Source organism: Brassica napus, chromosome C3, assembly GCF_020379485.1.
Source record: "Brassica napus cultivar Da-Ae chromosome C3, Da-Ae, whole genome shotgun sequence".
Taxonomy (NCBI): Eukaryota; Viridiplantae; Streptophyta; class Magnoliopsida; order Brassicales; family Brassicaceae; genus Brassica; species Brassica napus.
In genome coordinates this window covers 68143046-68164085 of record NC_063446.1, presented here as the reverse complement: position 1 = coordinate 68164085, position 21040 = coordinate 68143046, and the positions used below count along the sequence as shown (strand labels likewise).

The window sequence follows — 21040 nt, the reverse complement described above, 5'->3', positions numbered from 1 at the left end:
ATCCGCCGGTGAAGCTTCTGGAATCCGCAGGTGAAGATTGGCTCTGAGACATGATCAGACAGAGCTCGTCCACATAAGACCGAAAGTCTCAGTCTTTGCCGGAGAGAGAGCTGCGACTTTGACGAGTCCTTTGGTGGGTTCGTGTGTGGCTCCGTCGCCGGGATCCGGTCTGAGGGAATGATGAGGACGAGGTGAAGCAAGTCCACGCTGTCACGACATGGGTTCGCTAGCAACCACAGAAAGTCAAAGCCTTTCTCGGTGTTGTTTCCGCCATGGCTGATCTCAGCAAAGGCGTTAAGCTCGGATCTGTTTGCTCTTTTGAGGAATCACCATAACAAGATGATAAGTCTACAAATGGGCCACGTTGAAGATTAATGGGCCTTTACTCTTATTAACTTTTAAGCAACACTACATGTAATCATCATTGTTGTAAGAAACATCTATGGTATTACGATCATAATCAAAACAGAGGTTTATCCTCAACCTTTCTTCCTCTCTACTTCTCTTCTACCTCTGCTCTTCTCCCCTTTCTGTTACTTATCTTAAGGATAGATCCTGGATCTATCAATGGTATCAGAGCACAGTCATCCTCTTGACAGTGCGTTTCTGGATTCAACATCAAACTCAAAATCGATGGATGAGATGACAGAGCTATTGATGAAATGGAGAGCCGAAGATAAAAAGGAGTACGAGATCCGGCGTAAAGAAAAGTATCGTATGGACGAGATATTTACTAGGGTGCAGATCGCGTTGCAGCAAGTGAAATCATCGCTTAGGGAGCTTCGTGAGAACATGGAGTTGGAAGATGAGACGGATTCCGATCCGTTGCCTGAGAACGTTGAGCCGGTTTGTGAAAACCTAAACCAGTCGTCCAAGAAGTCTGATCTCGTTCCGGCCGAACAGATTCCGGAAGGTTTTGAGCTCGTGAAAGGGCGGATTCTTCAGATCGAAGCCACAGAGCCGTTTGCTCCCGTTGAAACAAGCAGAAAAAGTGGGAACCCTTTGAGATCATCTATCGAACACCAGGTGTGCGAATCTCCATTCAAAGCACTTGACGGAGATCGATCGCTCAAGGCTCCGATCACACTTCCAACGAGCCGAGAGAGACGTACTTTAGCTGTGGAAAGATGTTACAAGGGTAGGAACCGTAAAATGGGTTTTGATTTTCAGATTGAATATAGTGGTGTTGATGGCTCTAAGCTGTTTAAGAAAACGGGAAGAGCTGCAAGACCCTCTTCGTGTGAATCGTTGTAAGATGAAGCGAATGTACCATTTCGAGAAGGAAACAAAGCAGTGTAATCTGGGGCAAGCTTGCCAGAGTTAAGGTATGTTTCTCCATACCACAGAACCTCAAAGGGTTAGAGAACGTAAGAAGAATTGGAGGAGGCGTATTCATTGTTTTCAGACTGAGAGAGCTCAGTTGATGATGAAACGAAACATTGTTAACAGAAGCTGGTGTGAAACTCATGTGAAACACGGATCTCCTCGTTTTTGGTATGGTCTTACCTCTCATTCTCCTACGGAGAGAGATTGTCATGTTGATACGATGATAGGGGATCAAAGTATCTTCACTGAGGAGGTTAAAGCGGTAGAACATGATGATCCTGATGCTGCAATGGAGTCCTTGCAGGATGAAGCAGTGCTGGTGTCTGAAACAGAGAAAACGAGCAAGTATAAGAGCCAAGTTGGATTCTCTCCTCTTCAACAACAGGAGCAACAAAGATTTCATAAGGTTCGGTTCAAAGGTAGACGCCACCTTAGAAAAGCTCTTTACACAGGACGTGTTGTGTTCCAGAAAAAGCTCTCAGTTTGGTCTCATCACAAGACTAGAAAGAAGGAGTTGATTGTTCTAAGCATTCCCGTTAAGGCACTGAGACAGTTAGACCAGAAAGCGTCAGAGGGCAGGATAGCTTGGAAGCTACCAGAACTCTTATGGAGTCGCTTGGGTGATAGCTTAAAGGAGATGAAGGTTATACGAGGTTCAGTGGCCCACTTCCTCAAGGAGAAAACTATTGCGATGAATCAGTTCATGTTCGTAATTTTGGAGTTTGGGATCCAGGTGAAATAGGAATTGAGAACAAAGATTGGTTACAACAGGTTCAGAAGATAATATAGTTGCTTATGAGACAGGGAATTAACAGTCTCAGATTCTCAAGGAGTGCGAAAAAGGTCAGAAAAAGCAATTTCCATGGAATTTCACAAGGGAATATTTGGAGAACATTTGCCATGGTCCCTAAATGGTAGCGTTTCAGGATACGTCTTGTGAAAGAAACTCTAGCTTCAGAAGAGTCAAGGTGTCTAGGGGATTCTGAAACTGAGTGTAAAGATCTGGAAAAAAGAAGCGATATATAACTGGATCTTCATTTGATAGGTATGGTGTTTCAAGCTACGGGAGTGAGATCACTAATTCAGTTTTTAGCTTCTTCATCCTTGAGGACAAGGTTGTTCTTCTACCGTGGAGTACACTGAAGTTCTATGGTGAGAAGATTGTGAAGCAACAACAGAGATACAACACGCCACTACTACTTTCAGCCTTTACACATGGAACATTTCAATCACCAAGGCCACCAGAGTCATCATTCAGCTACTGTAGGAAGATGAGCAATGATACTGAAAGGTCAGAGAGCGAGGAGGTTACTGGAAACAAGACTAGAAGAGATGGTTGCTCAAGAAAGGTGTGGATCAGTGAGAGACAGGAAGGGGATTCATACTTAAAGAGTTATGGGCTGCTGAAACTGTTAATTGCAAAGATTTTGGAAGCTGAAGTGAAGGAAGTGGGATTTTGTCTTGAGATGATGTTTGAAGCTGATTTAATGGTGAAGCGTCAAATCATAGAACTGTCCACTAAGAAATCCAGTTCAGCCCCACTTCCCAATGATCCATATATTGTCAAAGCTGATAGTAGTGTCATGGGATGTGAAAACCGAGATGTGCATATTCAGCTGTTTGTTACTGTGTTAGCTACGTTTTGGCCAGTGTTTGAAGCTGAATCCAGGGCTTGGATAAACATGTATGTCATATCTCTGGTAAACACTAAGGGCGTGAGAGTGACGGGTTCTCAAACGTCTGATCTACTTGATGACTCTCTTGCTATGGAATTTGCTATAAAAAGCCTATCGATAGTGATGTTACAGGTGGTTGACAGACACATTAAAGGAGTTGTCTCAGTAGTAGGAGATTGTATATGGACTCTGGACTTCACCAGTGTTTTGTTCCATTCACCGAAACCACCGGATATATGTCTGTCTGAACAGTACAAATCATGGAGGATACTATCAAAGGAAAGGGCTATAGCTCTCAACCTTGTGGACAAGGTTGTTCTCAACCGGGGAGTATTGATAAGTCTACAAATGGGCCACGTTGAAGATTAATGGACCTTTACTCTTATTAACTTTAAAGCCTTTTATGCACTATATGTAATCACCATCGTTGTAAGAAACATGTATGGTAATTACGATCATAATCAAAACATAGGTTTATCCTCAACCTTTCTTCCTCTATATTTCTCTTCTACCTCTGCTCTTCCTCTGCTCTTCTCCCCTTTCTGTTACTTATCTTAAGGATCTATCACAAGATTTGGCAAGAACACGATTGTCCTTGGATACTGATAGATTGTAACAAAGCTCAAGACTTGTTCTCGGCAAGGTCTCTTCTCGATCCATAGCTATCCCCGTCTTATCCATTCTCCTGTGAAGATTACAATCGCAGACTTTACCTTGGCAAGCTTGAGACTTTACCTTGGCAAAACTCAAGTCTCTAGCTTGTCGTCTCGTGCTCGTACCATCTTCTCCACGAAGGAAACAGCTTCAGCATCTTCTAAAGAAGAGACATAGCGAGAGAGAGAATGGAGAGATCAATGATCCACACAGTGAACGGGTAGGAAGCTTTCTCATGAAGCCTTGCTGTTGATGTTACCAAAGATCCTCCAAAGCTCTGAACTTTCTTGAGAGTTGTCGCTAGAGAGAAGGATCTGATCTAATGAAGCCATCATGTGTTTGATCGGGTTTGGTTGTGAAATCGAGCGTCTCGTCTCCTGAGATAAGAACAGTTCGATAAGAACAATCTAAAGCTCTGAAGTTAATCAGTTTTCCTCTCCACGGCTTCCGTTAGCTCCGAGATGAGAACAAGCTCAAGCTCAAGCTCAAGATCGGTCATGATCTCTAGAGCAGTTCAAAGGTTTGAGGACGCCAACACCGAGAAGCCCGAGTTGGACGTCACAGTCTCACAGATACAGCTCAGACCTTATATTGGTATTGAACTCGCCAGTTCAAATCTTGATGAGTCAAACTGGCATGTTTCTCTTAACGGTGGTTAAAAAAAATAAAAATAAAGGAGCTTTGGCGAATGTGTTGTGGCATCAACCTCTTGAGGATAAGAAAGATAAGCCTAGCTTGATTGAAGTATCTGCCACGATGGGGAGAAGATGAGTCTCATAAAGATTGATACTTTGATTGAAGTATATGCGAAGATAGCTGCTCAGGAGCTGAATCTGCAGCACAAGCTGATGGATCTGCTCGAATTGCTTCCAGATTCTATAGGCAAGTATCAAGTTCAGGCTAGACCTGTCTGAGAATTGCCTACAAGAGACTAAAGAAGAAAGGAGCTCGAGCTCATTGTTTCTTCTAGGCAAGAACGCCGTTTCTTCATATTTCATCAGATATTGATCAATCTCGAGGAGCTTGATTTGAGCTCTAACAGCCTCTCTGTTCTCCCTGAGTCCATCCGTCCTCTCGCGACTCTGAAGAAGCTCGGTGTTGAAGCCACCACCGACACAAGCTTCCTGGGAATATATTGAGAAGACAAGCAGGGAAGATGACTTGACGATCACAGCATGATAAGTCTTGAGGTCGACATGACCTTACCTTCTCCTCCAAAGTTCGCCAAGACAAGCTTGCCGCAACCAAGGTTGAGACTTCTCGGCAGTCACGTGATCTCTATCTCCCGCTCAATCCCAAGTTCTCTGCATAGTCACGCTTATTGCGAGAGGGAGATAATGAGTCGTTGAGACAACACAAGCTTTGCCGACGAGGGAAGTGGTTAGGACAATAAACGAGATCTTTAACCACGTCCATAATAACTTCTTTGTCAAGTAACAAACAAGGCTCGACCTCTAATGCTCCATCAACGGTGACGTATCCAAGCTCTCCACCACTAGGACGTTAAAAGAAAAATATTTAAAGTGGAAAGCATGATATGGATTGCCACGTTCAGGCCCTATGAGAGCACAACACACCTTCAGCATAAGTGAAAATACAAAACTCACGACAGCTCATCCTCAAAGATAAGTATCTTATAACCTTTATGAGATAATTACCGTTGATTGCTTTGTTGTTTGCAACCTGTGCATAATGATTAGTGATTGATAAATTACTAACATCATATGCAAGAGCCGAGAATTAACATGAGTTAAACCATCGCTTGCTTATCCATTACACAAAACTTGATTATATCTTGTGGTTTATCTTGATTTGATCATCACCATGTTTTTTTTGTAACACAGAGCGTTGCTGCTCGTGTTAACCGCCACTCTTGCCGGAGACTATGCCCGACGAGAGGCTGCTCTTGCTGGTGACTGTGATCTCGGACACTCCACGTTTCTCTTGACAGCAACATTATCATAGCCTGACGAGTCGTACACACCAACAACTTGCTCGGCACACACGATCTCAACACGAGACTTCGAGTCGGCAATAGTTCGGTAAACTTGTATTTTACGCACGAGTTTAAATTGAACTTACTTGTTATTAGGCACAAATTTGCAGTCGGCTCGCTTATCGTTAGACACGAGTTTACAAAAACTCGTCTTTGGCTAGGCATGAGTTTACAGAAACTCTCTTTCTACTAGGCACGAGTTCTCAGTAAACTCACCTTTGTCTTAGCATGAGTTCAGTAAACTCGTCTTTCGCTAAGCACGAGTTTAAAGCAAATTCGCCTTTTACTAGGCACAAGTTCAAAGTAAACTCGCCTAAACCGTCATAGACATGAATATGTCTAGTTAATTGTCTAATAAAACCCTATTCGTAAAATTCATAGAGATCAACATCATCTCTCTACGAACTGGGAGGGGCTTACTGTTGGGGGTGGATTTACATCTTTTCTCAAGGCCCATTAGACAATTAACTAGACCCATTTTACTATGAAGCCCTAGCTTATTCCTTGTATAAATAAAGAGATACCTCTCTTTATCAAGGAATTCTTCTCCATTTTATATTTAGAACACATCTTGTAAAGAGTTTATTGATTCTTAGATTTATTTTACAATAGTAATCATACTTGTAATACAATCTTTGATCAATAAACTCCTTTTGATGTTCATTTTCCATTTGATTTCGATGTTGATTTCTCTTAAGTCTCAAGAATCTGAGAAATCTATTTCTTAAATTCTTCATTGTATTCATTGTATGAATCCAATAAACAAACCGTTTTTGGTTCAAACACCTAGCAACCGTGCCAACGAGAAGTACTTGCCTTGCAACATATCAGTGTGCTTTTACCCACGTAATACTCTTACACAATTTGTGCTTTCCTTGCAAGAGGTACCCAAGATGTTTAGCAAATGATCATAAGTTTTGTTCATGTCGTATTGGATAGTTTTGCTAAATTGTTTAATTTGCTTGTTTATCAGTATTATTGGTTTTTGTGTCGATCTAGACTCACAAGTTTCAATTTTCTCGTTTGCATGTATTGGGATTTAGAAAGCTAAATGAATGTTAGCAACTCAATCAAGTGATCAACCATACTATTATGTCGATACATTTCCATTTCTTAGTTAGCACTAGTCGGATTTTTCTTATCGGTTACATCTCTTAAATAACACTTCAACAAGCGACGATAGAAAGCAAGATGTAAATGAAAGCTTTCTGTTTTTCGTTTTATTTATGGCTAGAAGATAGATAACCCACCTTTTAATAGTTTCCACTGTACTCTTTAGGCTGTGATATGTTAAAAATAACAAATCAAGTCCTACACTTAGTTCCATCAACTAGCTTTTGGCTTCAGAACTAATTTAACATTTATAGTATTTAGTATCCCTTGTATATGATTTATAAACCTTTATTTATAAGATTACACATAAATTTATAAATCCGTACAAATAATTTACAAACCAATATGAATAATTTATAAATATTTATAAGTTCTTACAAATGGTCTTGTAAACTTCGAGGATAGAGTAATGCATCAATCTAATTATAATGATTTTATAAAATTTATAAACCTTTATAAATAGGTTTATAAACATTTGCAAAACATTTTTAAACCCTTATAAATAAATAGATACACAAACTCTCATAAATAGATACACAAACATTATCTTTGTTCATAAAGATGGAGAGGAAAATTCATGTTAAGGTCCCCCATTGGGTTGGAATGAACATCGTTGAAGCTGCTCATAGAAACGGTATAGGTTCTTCCATTTGATTATTTTTTTTGGGTCTGATGACAGTAACTAACGTTTCAGATTTTTTTATCTAAATGTTCAGGGGCGTGTAAGGTTCTCTAGCGTGTTCGACGTGCCATGTGATCGTTGGTAAAGCTAACGGTCTTTTTCTTGCAATAAATTGATCATCAAGTGTGTTTTCACCCAACTGTGATTGAAAATTACGACACTGTATACTACAACAAACCTGAAAGAGCCAACAGATGAAGAGAATGATATGCTGGATCTTGCTTTCGGGTTAACAGAAATGTGAGTTTTGTCTCTCTTTTGCTTTAGCTCGGATTTAATTAGTTATATTATGGTTGTCCTACCTTCTTGGTCTCAGTCTCAGTCAATTCTTGCTCAAGCACTTGTAGCCTGAAGTTTCTCCTCCTTTTCAGAACCGACATTAGCGGGTTTCAAATCAAGGAACATGCACTCCTCTTCCAGCTCATCCATGCGTTTCACCATCAACATATACTTAGAGCTTTAGAGTTGAGACTGGTGCTGCAAATGGAGCATTGTTTTGCTTAGACATAGATTCCTCATAACAACGTCCTCATAACCATTGCAAAAGTTCTTCAGACTTCAAGTGCTAAGTAGAGAGAGAGTAAAATCACTATTCAAGATTTGTATGATGCCATTCGTGTTATTTTGACACCAGATGATAACCGCGTGGTTGCTGATATTACGTGTATACGCACACCAATTAACCTAATGCTCACATTACCACAATCGAATAGTATGTCGATGTAGCATTTTAGGATCGAATCCACATAAACCAACTATTACGCTTTATCTTTATGGGATCAATATCAAGCTAAAACAATATGGGGGTTTTAAAGTTGATTTCGTAACAAGCAAGTAAGAGATTGATTTAAGGTTTTCAGATGATTAAGAATGCTAGCCTAGGGTGGTTTGATCGGGTGTTAAACAAGTGTGAGCCAAACAATTATTCATGTTCATTTTAGCACTAGTATAGAACTCGAATCACTTAAAATAGATCAGCCCACTGTCGTGGTGCTTCACCTTTTGGCAATCGATCTCAGTACCTAAACTGTCGTTTGGGCTAAGACGCGATGACAAACATTAAGATCAAGGTCGATATGTTCACAAAACACCCTAACATCTACTTTCGTTGATTAGGGATGCAATGTTCATTCATAACAGATCTAGCAACCTATTACACGGTTAATGAACATGTTAAACCTAGGATCTAACATTAAGCGGCCAGTTTAATGCAAGCATTAAGAACAGTTATGAATGAAGACAATCAATGGATTCACTTATCTATGTTTAATTCATGGATCTAACACCCTAAAACCCTAGACTAAGCAAGTGGATTACTCAGCCATGGACAGAGAATACACAGAGATAAGGGATGAAGAAAACATATTTGAATCAATAATAAAAAGCAAAGAGGGTTTAGATCTTCTCCAAAAGATGTAGAGATTCTTCTCCCTTAACAAGAGTACAAATCTTCAAGTATAAAAGTCTCCAATGGTTTCTTGTGTAAAAACTAGCGTAGAATGATAATACAAAATAAGAAAAGATATATATGCAGGTCTACAGCGGCCTGGGAGTAAAAGGGGGAAGCCCTAGGTTAAATTTCGAAATATTTGGAAACTTCCTTAAAAATCTCTGCCACTGGAACATGCACTCAGGTTGCTCCGCTCGACTGTTCTGCATGAAAATCACCAAATTGCACTGTTTTCTGTCTCTTTTGTTTCAGCTGGTCCATCTCCCATCCAATGCAACTCCAGACCTGTAATGACTCGAAAAAGACTATGGAGACTCGATAAAGACTTGAAAACTAATTGAAAAGCATATATAGAAGATGTCTAAAACACCGTATATCAATTCCCTCAGACTTGTCCTCAAACAATGTCAAGTATGAACAGGGAGAAAGGTTTGAAAGTATGGGAACTCTCCTATTCTCAGCAACCATACTTTAACCACAAATCTCTGAACCATACAAGTAGTAAAACTAGGACAACACACCCTTACCAAAACTCCACTGACTGCTATTCAAGATCGGCTCCATACTCTACATCTCAAACCTGCAAAAGCTACACTTTCAAGACAAAGCTCTTTACATTCAATTAAGAGTAGTGTGAGCTTCTCATCACATGCGCTATTCAAGATAGACGGTCTAGGTGTGGAACAAGCTACTTAATGGTGAAGTTAAGAGTGTTTAGGGGCTAGCATTTTTTTGTAGAGGATGCAGGATATCGCGCAAAACTGCAAGAGAGGACGGATCCATTGATGTCTACAACTTCTACTCGTTTTTGCTATATCTGGTGCGACTGTTCTGATGATGGAACAGGCGACTGATTGTTCTGCTTTCCACTTTTCTCTGCATACTCTTCAATACTTGGTACCAACTTCTCGCTCGACCTTCCCAGTGGCTCCATGCTTCTTTTCTTTCTTCCCCTTCTCCATCACCTTATTTTTGTTTTTCTTTTTTTTTTGCTTTTTTTTTTTTTTTGAAAACTGATATGGTGATGTGACGAAGAAGGAGTAATACATGATGGTTCTGATTGCCACTGGTGGTTCTGATTTCGCAACCATTCTGGTTCCCTGCTCTTGTGCAGTTCATTGGTGATGGAGCGGTTGCTCCCTTAATCTGCTTGTTCTCCTTTCTGACTGATTAATTTCTGCAGCAGTAACGAGTAAGAAGCTGCGTTGATCATTTCTTCTCCGACCTTTTTGCACATATCTGCACATATGACACTGAAAAACAAATGCATGAAGGTGGAATAAAGGCTAAGGTGTAGGGTGGGAACTAGCTAAAGATGAGCTAGCCACTCAGGATCAGCAAGATGGATAAAAATAATAAGAAGTCCTGAGTGTATTCTCGTTTCTCTGATCTAATGCCCATAATAAGAAGAATTACAGTCAAGATTAGGTTCAAGTTAAATGGAGCTAAGTCTTTCCAGTGTAACCTCGACAAGCCGAAATCTTCTGGAGAACCAAATGAGATAATGTCAGGGTGTTCCAGGTCCACATGTGTGTCTTTCGCCACTGAATAAAATAACTAAAGCACGAGGTGGTCAGTGATCAACACAGAATAAGGTCCTAATTCCCACAAAGTTTTGACTGACTCGATCATAAAAACTGACTCAAACTGACTCAAAAGAAAATCAAAAGAAAGAAAAAAGTTAGTAATCCACGAACCCCCCCCCCCCCCAGACTTACTTTACACCGTCCCTGGTGTGAAAATAAATCAGAAAGAATGTGAAAACAAGAATAACCATTTTTTTTGGTTGAGATACTTACCTGAGTGGAGCAGGCGCTCCATGAAAATTCTGGGTATTCTATCGTCAGATGGTCACCTGGAACAGCCGCTCTTTTCAGAGGGCAGATTGTTCCGTTGCTGCCACCTAGAATTTTTGAAGTATCTGAGATTTTTTTGGTTTTTGACCTGAGACTCAATAAACTAAAACAAAAAATAAGTAAACAAAAACAAAACCAACTTATATTTACACTTACCAGTGGGTTGCCTCCTACCAAGCGCTTGGTTTAAGTCAATAGCTTGACTTGGTGAAAGGGATCAGTCGGGTTGATCATGAGGGCTTGTTCCAAAACATGCTCCACTATCAGACATGTTCAGCTTCAGAACTCTGCTCAGCAACCCCTTCACAGCAGCTTCTCCTTTCTCTTTCAGATCATGTGTGAGAATTACTCTGACTTTAGAGAAAGGTTTAGATGCACCCTTGCACTTTACCTCATACTCAATGGATTTCTCATCACACAAGCGAGGTATCAAAGTCATAATAGGGTCACCCTTGATCTTTTTCTTCTGAACTTTTTCTTTCACCCTTGCATTCCCACTGAGTTTCTTGATAACAGTGTGAGGATCTCCATCCAGGACTTCTTTGATCTCACCCTTTTTACCAAGCTCCTTCTTAGGAACAATTTCCAGTTGTTCTCCACTAACCACTGAGATGCAAGAGGCGTAGCGGATTTGTGATCTGGCTGGGACAGCCTTGTAGAAAACCTTCTTGTTGATGTTGGAGAAGGAGACTCTCTTATTAGGCATGTCGACGACTGCTCCTACTGTAGCCATAAATGACTTTCCAAAGATTAAAGAATCCTTGCTCATCTCAACAACCTGAAATTCGGTATGGAGAATACAGTTCTCAACTTGGGAGGAAGGTTGCGAATTGTGCCACAATGGACTGTCATGGAAGAGTTTGCAAAAGCCAGAGTCACCAGAGATGGCTCAACATCAACAATGCCCAGCTCGTCTACAATCGCTTTTGAGACAAAGTTCACACTAGACCCAGAATCACAAAGAGCTTCCTTGAATTCCACTCCAGGAATGGAACAAGGAAAAACAAACTTTCCAGGGTCATCAACCTTAGGCAGTACCTTCAGCGATGGTGTCAGTGCTTCAGTAAAGAGTGCTTTGATATCCTCCTGAGATTCTCTGCACTTTTTGAAGAACATATGCAATGGCCGAATCTCCCAAGCATGTTCAAATGAGATATTTTGAGGAAGCCTTCTCACCATCTTCCTAAACCAAGCTAGCTGCTATGCACTAATAGGATCCATCAAATGTCTAGGTGGAATTGGATATGGAACCTTAGGAACATAGACTCGAACTGGTGGAGTCTCAGCAAGTTCGTCGGGAGCAGTCACTTTAGAGCTAGCAGAGTGCTTGGTTCTCTCTTCTGCGTCTGGAAAAGTCTCAACAGACAGTTGCTCCGGTTCCTTTCCCTAAAATTTCTCACATCTCAGCTTTGCTGCATTACAGTGCTCAACCCTAGGATTCATCACATTCTCTCCAGGAAGGGTACCTTGCTGACTCTTGACACTCTCAGTTGTTTGAACAAGTTGAACATCAATCCTCTTTATGTGGTTGCTCACAGTATCATACTTTGTATTCAGTTTAGTGAACATATTGTCCATCTTAGTGTTGATGTCTGTAGAAACCTGATTCAATGCCTTCCCATGAATCTGCATACCCTGCAACGGCTGTTGCATCATCATAACCAGACCCTTCAGCTCATCTAGTTGACTGTTCCCGGTAGCTGGAACAACTTGCCGATTGCTCTGCGGTTGTCGCTGGTTCTGGTTCTGAATCTGCCCGGCCGTAGCTTGCTCCATGCTGAAGACGTGATCTTGGTTGATTTTCAGTAGCTGATCAACCTTGGCAGTTAGCTCATTTATCTTCTGGGTGTCAGAACTGTTCCCTTTCTTGGAGCAATCACTCACCTCGTTCATATTGGGTGAGGTGGCAGCCATATTTCCAATCAGCTCAAACGCTCCATCAGTGATCTGAGTCATAGTTCATAGCACTCTGAAATTTCCAGCCAACTCCATCATAGAAAATTCCTAAGAGGTAGTCATCATCAAATCCATGGTGAGGGCATTTTTTGCGATAGTCATTGAAGAGCTCCCATGCGTCGCAAAAAGGCTCATCAGTGAGCTGTCCGAAGGAGGTGATCTTGTTCCTCAATGCAGTTGTTCTCGCCTTAGAGTAGAAATGGCTGAGGAATGCTGATCGGACCTGTTTCCGTGAAGTGAGAGAGCCGGTAGGGAGAGAGTTCATCCACCGTGCAGCTTTTCCATCAAGAGAGAATGAGAATAGCATGCACTTGATGTAGTCTGGTGGTACGCCATTCGCGCGAGTGAAACTGCAGACTTTTTCGAAGCTCTCAATATGCTCCATTGGAATTTCTGTAAAGAGACCAGAAAACACCTTTTTTTGTACTAGACCGATCAAAGCAGGCTTGATCTCGAAGTCCTGCCTGGTGCAGGGTGGAGGAACTATGGCAGAACGAGTAGTAGGGATGTTGCAAGGTAGGTTTCTCTGCCCGATTGAAGCAGTCTTCGCCTGTTGGAGGTCTTAGATTAAGTAAATAACCGAAAAATAAAGGTAAAAAGTTGGTCCCCTGCAACGGCGCCAAATTTATATTACGTGTATACGCACACCAATTAATTTAATGTGCATACTACCACAATCGAATGGTATGTCGATGTAACACTTTAGGATCGAATCCACAGAGACCAACGATTACACTTTATCTTTATGGGATCAATATAAAGCCAAAACAATATGGGGGTTTTAAAGTTGATTTCGTAACAAGCAAGTAAGAGACTGATTTAAGGTTTTCAGATGATTAAGAATGCTAGCCTAGGGTGGTTTGATCGGGTGTTAAACAAGTGTGAGCCAAACAATTATTAAAGTTCAATTTAGCACTAGTCAAGAACTCGGATCACTTAAAATAGATCAGCCTACTGTCGTGGTGCTTCACCTTTTGTCAATCGATCTCATTACCTAAACTGTCGTTTGGACTGAGACGCGATGACAAACATTAATATCAAGTCCGATATGTTCACAAAATACCCTAACATCTATTTTCGCTGGTTAGGGATGCAATGCTTATTCATAACAGATCTAGCAACCTATTACACGGTTAATGAACAGGTTAAACCTAGGATCTAACATTAAGCGGCCAGTTTAATGCAAACATTAAGAACAGTTATGAATGAAGACAATCAATGGATTCACTTATCTATGTTTAACTCACGGATCTAACACCCTAAAACCTAGACTAAGCAAGTGGATTACTCAGCCATGGACAGAGAATACACAGAGATAACAGATGAAGAAAACATGTCTGAATCAATAATAAAGTCAAAGAGGGTTTAGAAATCTTCTCCAAAGGATGTAGAGATTCTTCTCCCTTAACAAGAGTACAAATCTTCTAATATAAAAGTCTCTAATGGTTTCTTGTGTAAAAGCTAGCGTAGAATGATAATAAAAAATAAGAAAAGATATCTATGCAGGTCTATGGCGGTATGGGAGTAAAAGGGGGAAGCCTTAGGTAAAATCCCGAAATATTTGGAAACTTTCTTAAAAATCTCTGACGCTGGAACATGCATTCAGGTTGCTCCGCTCGACTGTTCGGCGTGAAAATCACCAAATTGCACTGTTTTCTGTCTCTTTTGTTTCAGTTGATCCATCTCCCATCCAATGCAACTCCAGACCTAATGACTTGAAAAGGATTAGAAAGACTCGATAAAGACTTGAAAACTAATTGAAAAGTGTTGGACCCAATTTTGGTCAATACCATAATGGGCCGCGATCAAAGGCATGGGCCTTAAAGGGCCAGAGCCCATAGCAAGAATACGAGCTCGAGAATGAGTCGCCGAGGTCGCGGAGATCATGCAGCAAGAAGCTGAGATCGCGGAGCTACCACATAGATCTCGAAGTCGACTTACTATAAAGGAAGAGGAGTGGAAACAGAGGAGGACACGCTGAAAACCCTTGAGAGGGATACACACTTACATCGATCTCGTTGTCTTTCCACTTTTAGATTCTTTCTTTACCGATCTCATTTGTATCACTCGATCTAGTTCAATTCATTGTATTCGATCTTATTCATCAATAAAGTCTATTTTCACGTACTAGAAACTATTTAAAATCGTTTTGTTCTAAAGATATCGTTGCCTACATCATTTTTCTTCCCTAGATCAAACCCCGATCACTATCAAATACTTAGTGTAGATTTTAGGTCCTACATTTTGGCGCCGACTGTGGGAAAGATAAACAAAAAACATCTTTGCTAAGAAACCGATCTAAGTTTCCTAAGCGCGAATATGGATCCCAGCCAAGCCATCGGAACCACACCCTCGAGAGCCAACAACGTCGATCCTACGGGATCCGACTCAGGGACCGAAACAGTACCATCTGGGCACACGGGAGCCAGCGGTGCAACCGGAACAACCCAGGCGCAACGAATTCCTCCTATCGTGACTTCGAATCAAGATCGGTCCGCTTCGATCGACCAGACATCGATCCCAGCACGAGTCTGGAACCGCCCCGGGGACAGGCAATCCGCCGACGATCCGACCCGATCTCAATTTAGAACAATTTCACCGACTCCTCTAGCCCAGACTCGAGGAGAGCTGGCCAAAATTTGGAGAATGGTCTCGAACCTAATCGATGAAATTCGCAGTCAAAAGATTGCAAATCAAACCATCACTAATCGATTAGAGCAAGCTGAGAAGGAGCTCGCAGATCATCCAGCCGTGAACGCTCGAGAACGTAATCAAACATCCCTCGATCCATTAAGGAGTACATCGAACCCCCAAAATGCCGGTCTGTTCAGAACTCCGGAGATCCCAAGCGCTCGATCTGGACGCTACACGGAGAAAACTCACAACGACCACCGAAGCTTAAGCTACAGTGGATCAGACGAAATCGATACGGGGCTTCAATGCCCACAAATTACTCCAATCCAATTCCATAATGGATTAATTGAAAGGCACAGGGAACTGAGAACTCGGATCCCACCACCAAACCCTTCAATCCCCGAAAATCGAACTTCATCCGCGACTAGGACACTCTATCAAGCAGGATTCGATAACCTAACAGAACAAGCTCGATGGCACGATATTCACGGCCACGTCAACATCGACCCCAAAAGAGAAGATTTAGGGATCCCGAGCGAAACCGGAGCATTTCAGAATTACATCGAAAGAAATGATGCCGAGCTCAAAAGGATACATGCGATCGTGCATATGGCGACGAGCTCTGCCCCAGATATCGATATGGTCATCGAGGAAACAAGAAGGACTCCGTTTATAAACAGAATTGCCAGCGTAAGACTGCATCACGTTGGGAAAGTGAAATTCCCCGAATACGCCGGGAACACAGACCCGAAAGCCCATGTGCGAGCCTTCCGTCTAGCGATATCAAGAGCACACCTCATCGACGACGAAAAAGAGGCCGGATACTGCTGTTTCTTCGCCGAGAACCTCACTGGAGCCGCCCTAGAATGGTTCGCTGGACTAGAAGAAAATTCTATCGACAACTTTACCCAGTTGGTGTCTACGTTCCTAAAACAGTACTCAGTCTTCATAGAGGCAATAGTTACCGAGGCAGATCTTCGTAATCTTAAACAAGCACATTTCGAACCACTAAGAGCGTACATAAACAAGTTCCGTGAGATCAAGGCCAATATTTCGCACCCGAATGAGGTAGTCGCCCTAGCGGCATTGAAGAATGGCGTCTGGTTCTCGTCAAAATTTAGAGAAGAACTGGCGGTTCGAACACCTTTTTTATTGGACGATGCCCTACATCAAGCCTCTTACTTCGCCACCCATGAAGAGGAGGTCGCAGCGTTAAAGGAACAGTATAGCGCGAACAAGAATAACATGACCAAAAAGCCTACTGCTCTTAAAGAACCAACCCCCAAAGGCAGCACTTTTATGCAATAAATAATTTACCGCAAAAGTCTTCAACATACGATCTCAGCAAGTACTGCGCCTTCCATGATCGCAAGGGCCACGCGACCGAAGAATGCCGAGCCGTACTTTGCAGTCAAAACGAAAGCAAGAAAACCACTGAGGAAAACAGAGAGGAAGTAGAAGAACCAGTGACTCCAAAACCCAACTGAAAATCCAAAGTCTCGACAAACAAAAGAGGTAGGGAAATCGAACAGGAATCACCGAGCTCTCCACCCTCGGCTCCGAAGAAAAGAGTCGACATGATTTCGTGGGGACCAAGTGACAACGCAACCAACGAAACTAAGAGTCAAACCGAAGGGAAATTTGCTTCGAGATCTCGGTAGCGATCCGGACATTGGAAAATCCCAACGAAGCCACTCCCCCTCCCTGTGTCACTCAGTACAACCTAAACACAAAGCCTCCTTGCGTAAAAATCTCGAATTTCAAGCGAAAGAATAAAATGATCAAGATTCGCGAGCTGCTGGAGAAACCGATTCCGAAAAAAAAGACAGAATGCAGACTCTCTATCGCAATCTATCCGGGGGGGGCAGAGACACTACCGACCAGCACTGACTAAGAGGTGGAATTTTTCGGCCCACAACAAGGGAAAAAAAACGGATCGACTTCATTTACGGAGGCTCTAAGTTATGTAATTCGGTCAACTCAATCAAAGCATACCAACGGAGAGCCGAAAACAACGTAGGAATTAGAGAGCCCCTATCGGGTCCCGATCACGAAATCACCTTCGACGAAAATGAAACCACAGTCCTCGATAAACCACACGATGACGCTCTCGTGATACAAATCGATGTCGGTGGCTGCGAACTATCCCGAGTAATGATCGACACCGGAAGCTCGGCTGATGTCCTCTTCTACGATGCGTTTAAAAGAATGGGATTCACTAAAGCACTCCTAAAGCACGAGTGAACTCCCCTCATCGGCTTCGCAGGAGAGACCACCTATTCTCTCGGATCGATCAAGCTCGCGGTAACCGCTGGAGAAATCAGAAAAATCGATAGAATTCATCGTGATAGACCGTCCAGCCCCATTCAACGCAATCCTTGGGACACCTTGGCTGTACAACATGAAGGCAATCCCCTCGACATATCACCAATGCCTGAAATTTCCAACCCCGAAAGGAGTCAAAACTATCAGAGGAAGCCATAAGAGCTCCAAGACATGCTACCTCGCGAGCTTTAAGGACATCGAGCAACACCCTTAATCAGCGATCCAAAATTAACGACAGACGTACCTACGTACACGAACAATCGAACAACAGACCCTATCCCTGGGAAAATAATCGAACTACGTTATGACTTGATCCCTCGACGAGGGTATGTAGGCAACTCACGACACGAGTCCAGTCACCTTCCACCTACTGAACTCAAAGTGGGCATATCGCAACACCCAAGGAACAACGACACGAAAATATCAAAAACTGCCTTCTTTTCACAAATATGTAAAGAAACAGAATCCGACATCTTAATAAATACAGTTCTTTGACATTCGAACACATCAGACTTCTCATGTCAGAAAATCGCACAACTGCAGCAGTTGACCAATAACCAGGACCCTGATCAAGTCCTCGGTCGTGGCCAACTCCGCCAACAAGCGCGATAAAATTAGCTAACAAAATCTTTTGTTACATCGAAACTATCGATAAAAGTATCTACAACAAATAGGCACATGGCCCCAAAAGATCGGCCTCGCATAAAACATAAAAATGGCAACAAATAAATCGGGACCCACGATCCTTTCTTTATTAAATAAAAAAATAATAAAGCAACAAAAGCAGAGGGAAATACAAAGAAAGTCCCTAAAGCTACTCTTCGATGCTGAATTCACCATCCTCAAAGCGATCACTCGAGCACTTCGCCACGTCGTCCGCCACGGAAGGGACCTTAGCGATCACTCTGGCAGATCCTCCAAAATCTGAGGCAGGTCAAGCTTCCCAACGGAGAAATCCGAAGTCACTATCACATCGAACTCGGACCCAAGCTCGACCTCTTTCGCTCGAAGCCGCAACAACTCATCAAAAGCCAAGAGAATGTTGTTCATGATCTCCTTCAAAAGATCTATATTCGCCATGACTTCCCGAAGACGAGCCTCACAATCAGTTGCAACCTTCTTCTTTTCCCATTTCTCCTTCAGAGAGACCAGCACATCCAGATAGCTATCCGCCATAGTCTTTTTGGCGACATAAGTCTCACGGCGGAGGTCGTCAGAGAATTATTGGGAGAAGATTCAACCTTCGCTTCCAAGAAGAAAACTTGCTCGAGGGCCGACTTCCTTTCGTTGCTCACAACTCACAGACGAGCTTCGAGCGAATCAGCCTGATTCCCCAGCTTTTCAGCGGCAGCCAGTTGAGCAGCATTGGCACGCTCCCAGTCTTGAGCCATATTTAGACCGAGCTTTAGCTCGTGAACGACCATCCTTATTTCATAAAGTTCGTTAGAACACGGAACATCCTGCAGGCGTTTTTCTAAAGTCGCCGCAAACTCGTTGTTAGCTTCCATAACCTGAAACATGGCAAATCAGTACAGACAAAACGAACCAAAGATTCGACAAGGATCAAATTTTCAAAAAGAACGACCTTGGAATGTGCCACAGCCATCCTTACGTAAGCCTCGCGCTCCGTCATATTACGCAGAGAGCGAATCAGATATCCAGCAGGTTTTGAAGTGCCTCACCAAATGAGCAACAATATCTGGATCTTCCGTAATAAGACAATCCTTGGAATGCGAGAACTGCCAATGAAACGGCTTAGCAACAGCCGCTTCACCCGGAACACCAAGACGATGGTCTGAACCATTCGTTTTAGCCTTCTTCGGAGGACGATCACGCCCCTCCGAACTCGTTGGGCTACTCGACTTAACACGAGCAACATATTTTTCACCCTCGGGATCTTTGGCCCCTTGGGTTGAAGGCCGCGGAAGTCGGGTCTCCTCAGAAGAACTTCTGTGAGCGCATCACTCACATCTCGGGATCGAATACATTCCACATTAGCACTACCAGTTCAAGTTCATACCCCATCGGAATCGCGAGAAATGGATCTTCTCGAAGTCATGTTCCTTTAGCAAGCAAAAACGAAACAAAATAAAATACTATGACGAATCCTATAGCAAAGCCAAAGATTTATAAGGATCGGAACCTCGCCATATCTCAACAACCCGAACAAAAAGAATCTCGAAAGCTAAGGAAACATGGATATTCCAAAATATTATGCTTATACATTAAAAGATATCCAAGATATCAAGATCAAAGATCGTCAAAAACAAAAAGATATTAAAAAAAAAAAAAAAAAACTAACTAGAATCGGAATCATCGGGGACAGACGACCCCCCGACTTGATCCACCGAATCATCTGAGACTTGAGGAACACCGAGCTCGGAGATCGACCAATCCGGCACGGCGGCGGATGCGATAAGATCCTTGCAGTCTCCTTCCATTCCCTTTAATCGAGCAAGCTCCGCATCCACAGTCAGGCCCCCATCCTTGAGCTCGGTCAGGAGATCGATGTTGGCAGTCACCTCTTGCAGCCGGATCTCAGCAGACACTTCCTTCTTCTTCCTCGCCCACCTATCCTTCAAAGATTCAAGAACTTCCCGATACTTAACCGCAATATCGCGACGAGCAATACGAGAAGCGCGGCGAATGTCCCGATCTCTCTCGACCTTGAGCGCCGCAATTCTTGCCCTTTGAGCATCCATCGGGGACGTGAGAGCCTCGTTCTCCAGATGAACTCTCCTCCAGTCTTCAGTCAACGCTTCGATCTTTTCGGCATCCTTCTTCCCTTCTTGCTTGGTGGCTTCGAGCTCCTTCGAAAGCCTCTTGATCTCAAAACCAATGCTCTCTATTTCCTAGTCGTTCCGAGAAGCCACGACATGATCTTCCATCGTCACGACATATTCATTAAAAGCTTCCATCACCTAAGAAGAAAACGAAATAAGCAAATACCACAAAACAACTTTTCAAATAGAATGAAGGCGAGAAACGAACTTAGAGCTTGCCACAACAACCTAGGCGTAGGCTTCCCTCTCGACTGAGGAAGTGAGAGATGGGAGACGGCAACCCGCAGACCTCATGCGACCAGCGAAGAAAATTAGGTCGCTTTGGGCCGCAAACGAAGAACCATCTCCCTCAAAAACAAACCTAGGATGAGACGGACCAGGCAAGGCACCCTCCGATGACCGACGTCGCTTGCGAGTCGCCGCAACTGTCTCGTCTTCTGAGCCAAGACTCAACGAGACAGGAGGTCAATTTTCTCCTGAAACATCTTCGTCGTCGGAATCATGAATCGAGATCAAGGGAGATTTTACGGAAGCTCGACCCCTCGATGCAGACCCAGAAGTTTGGAACGACGACCTCCTCACAAGCTGT

General features: G+C 42.8%; 1 non-coding gene across 1 annotated transcript; it reads left to right on the top strand.

Moving 5' to 3' along the window:
• Window positions 1-12777: 12777 nt before the first annotated feature.
• Window positions 12778-12884, top strand: LOC125584799. Its single transcript, XR_007321707.1, has one exon. It is a non-coding gene; the product is annotated as a small nucleolar RNA R71 (small nucleolar RNA).
• Window positions 12885-21040: the final 8156 nt, after the last annotated feature.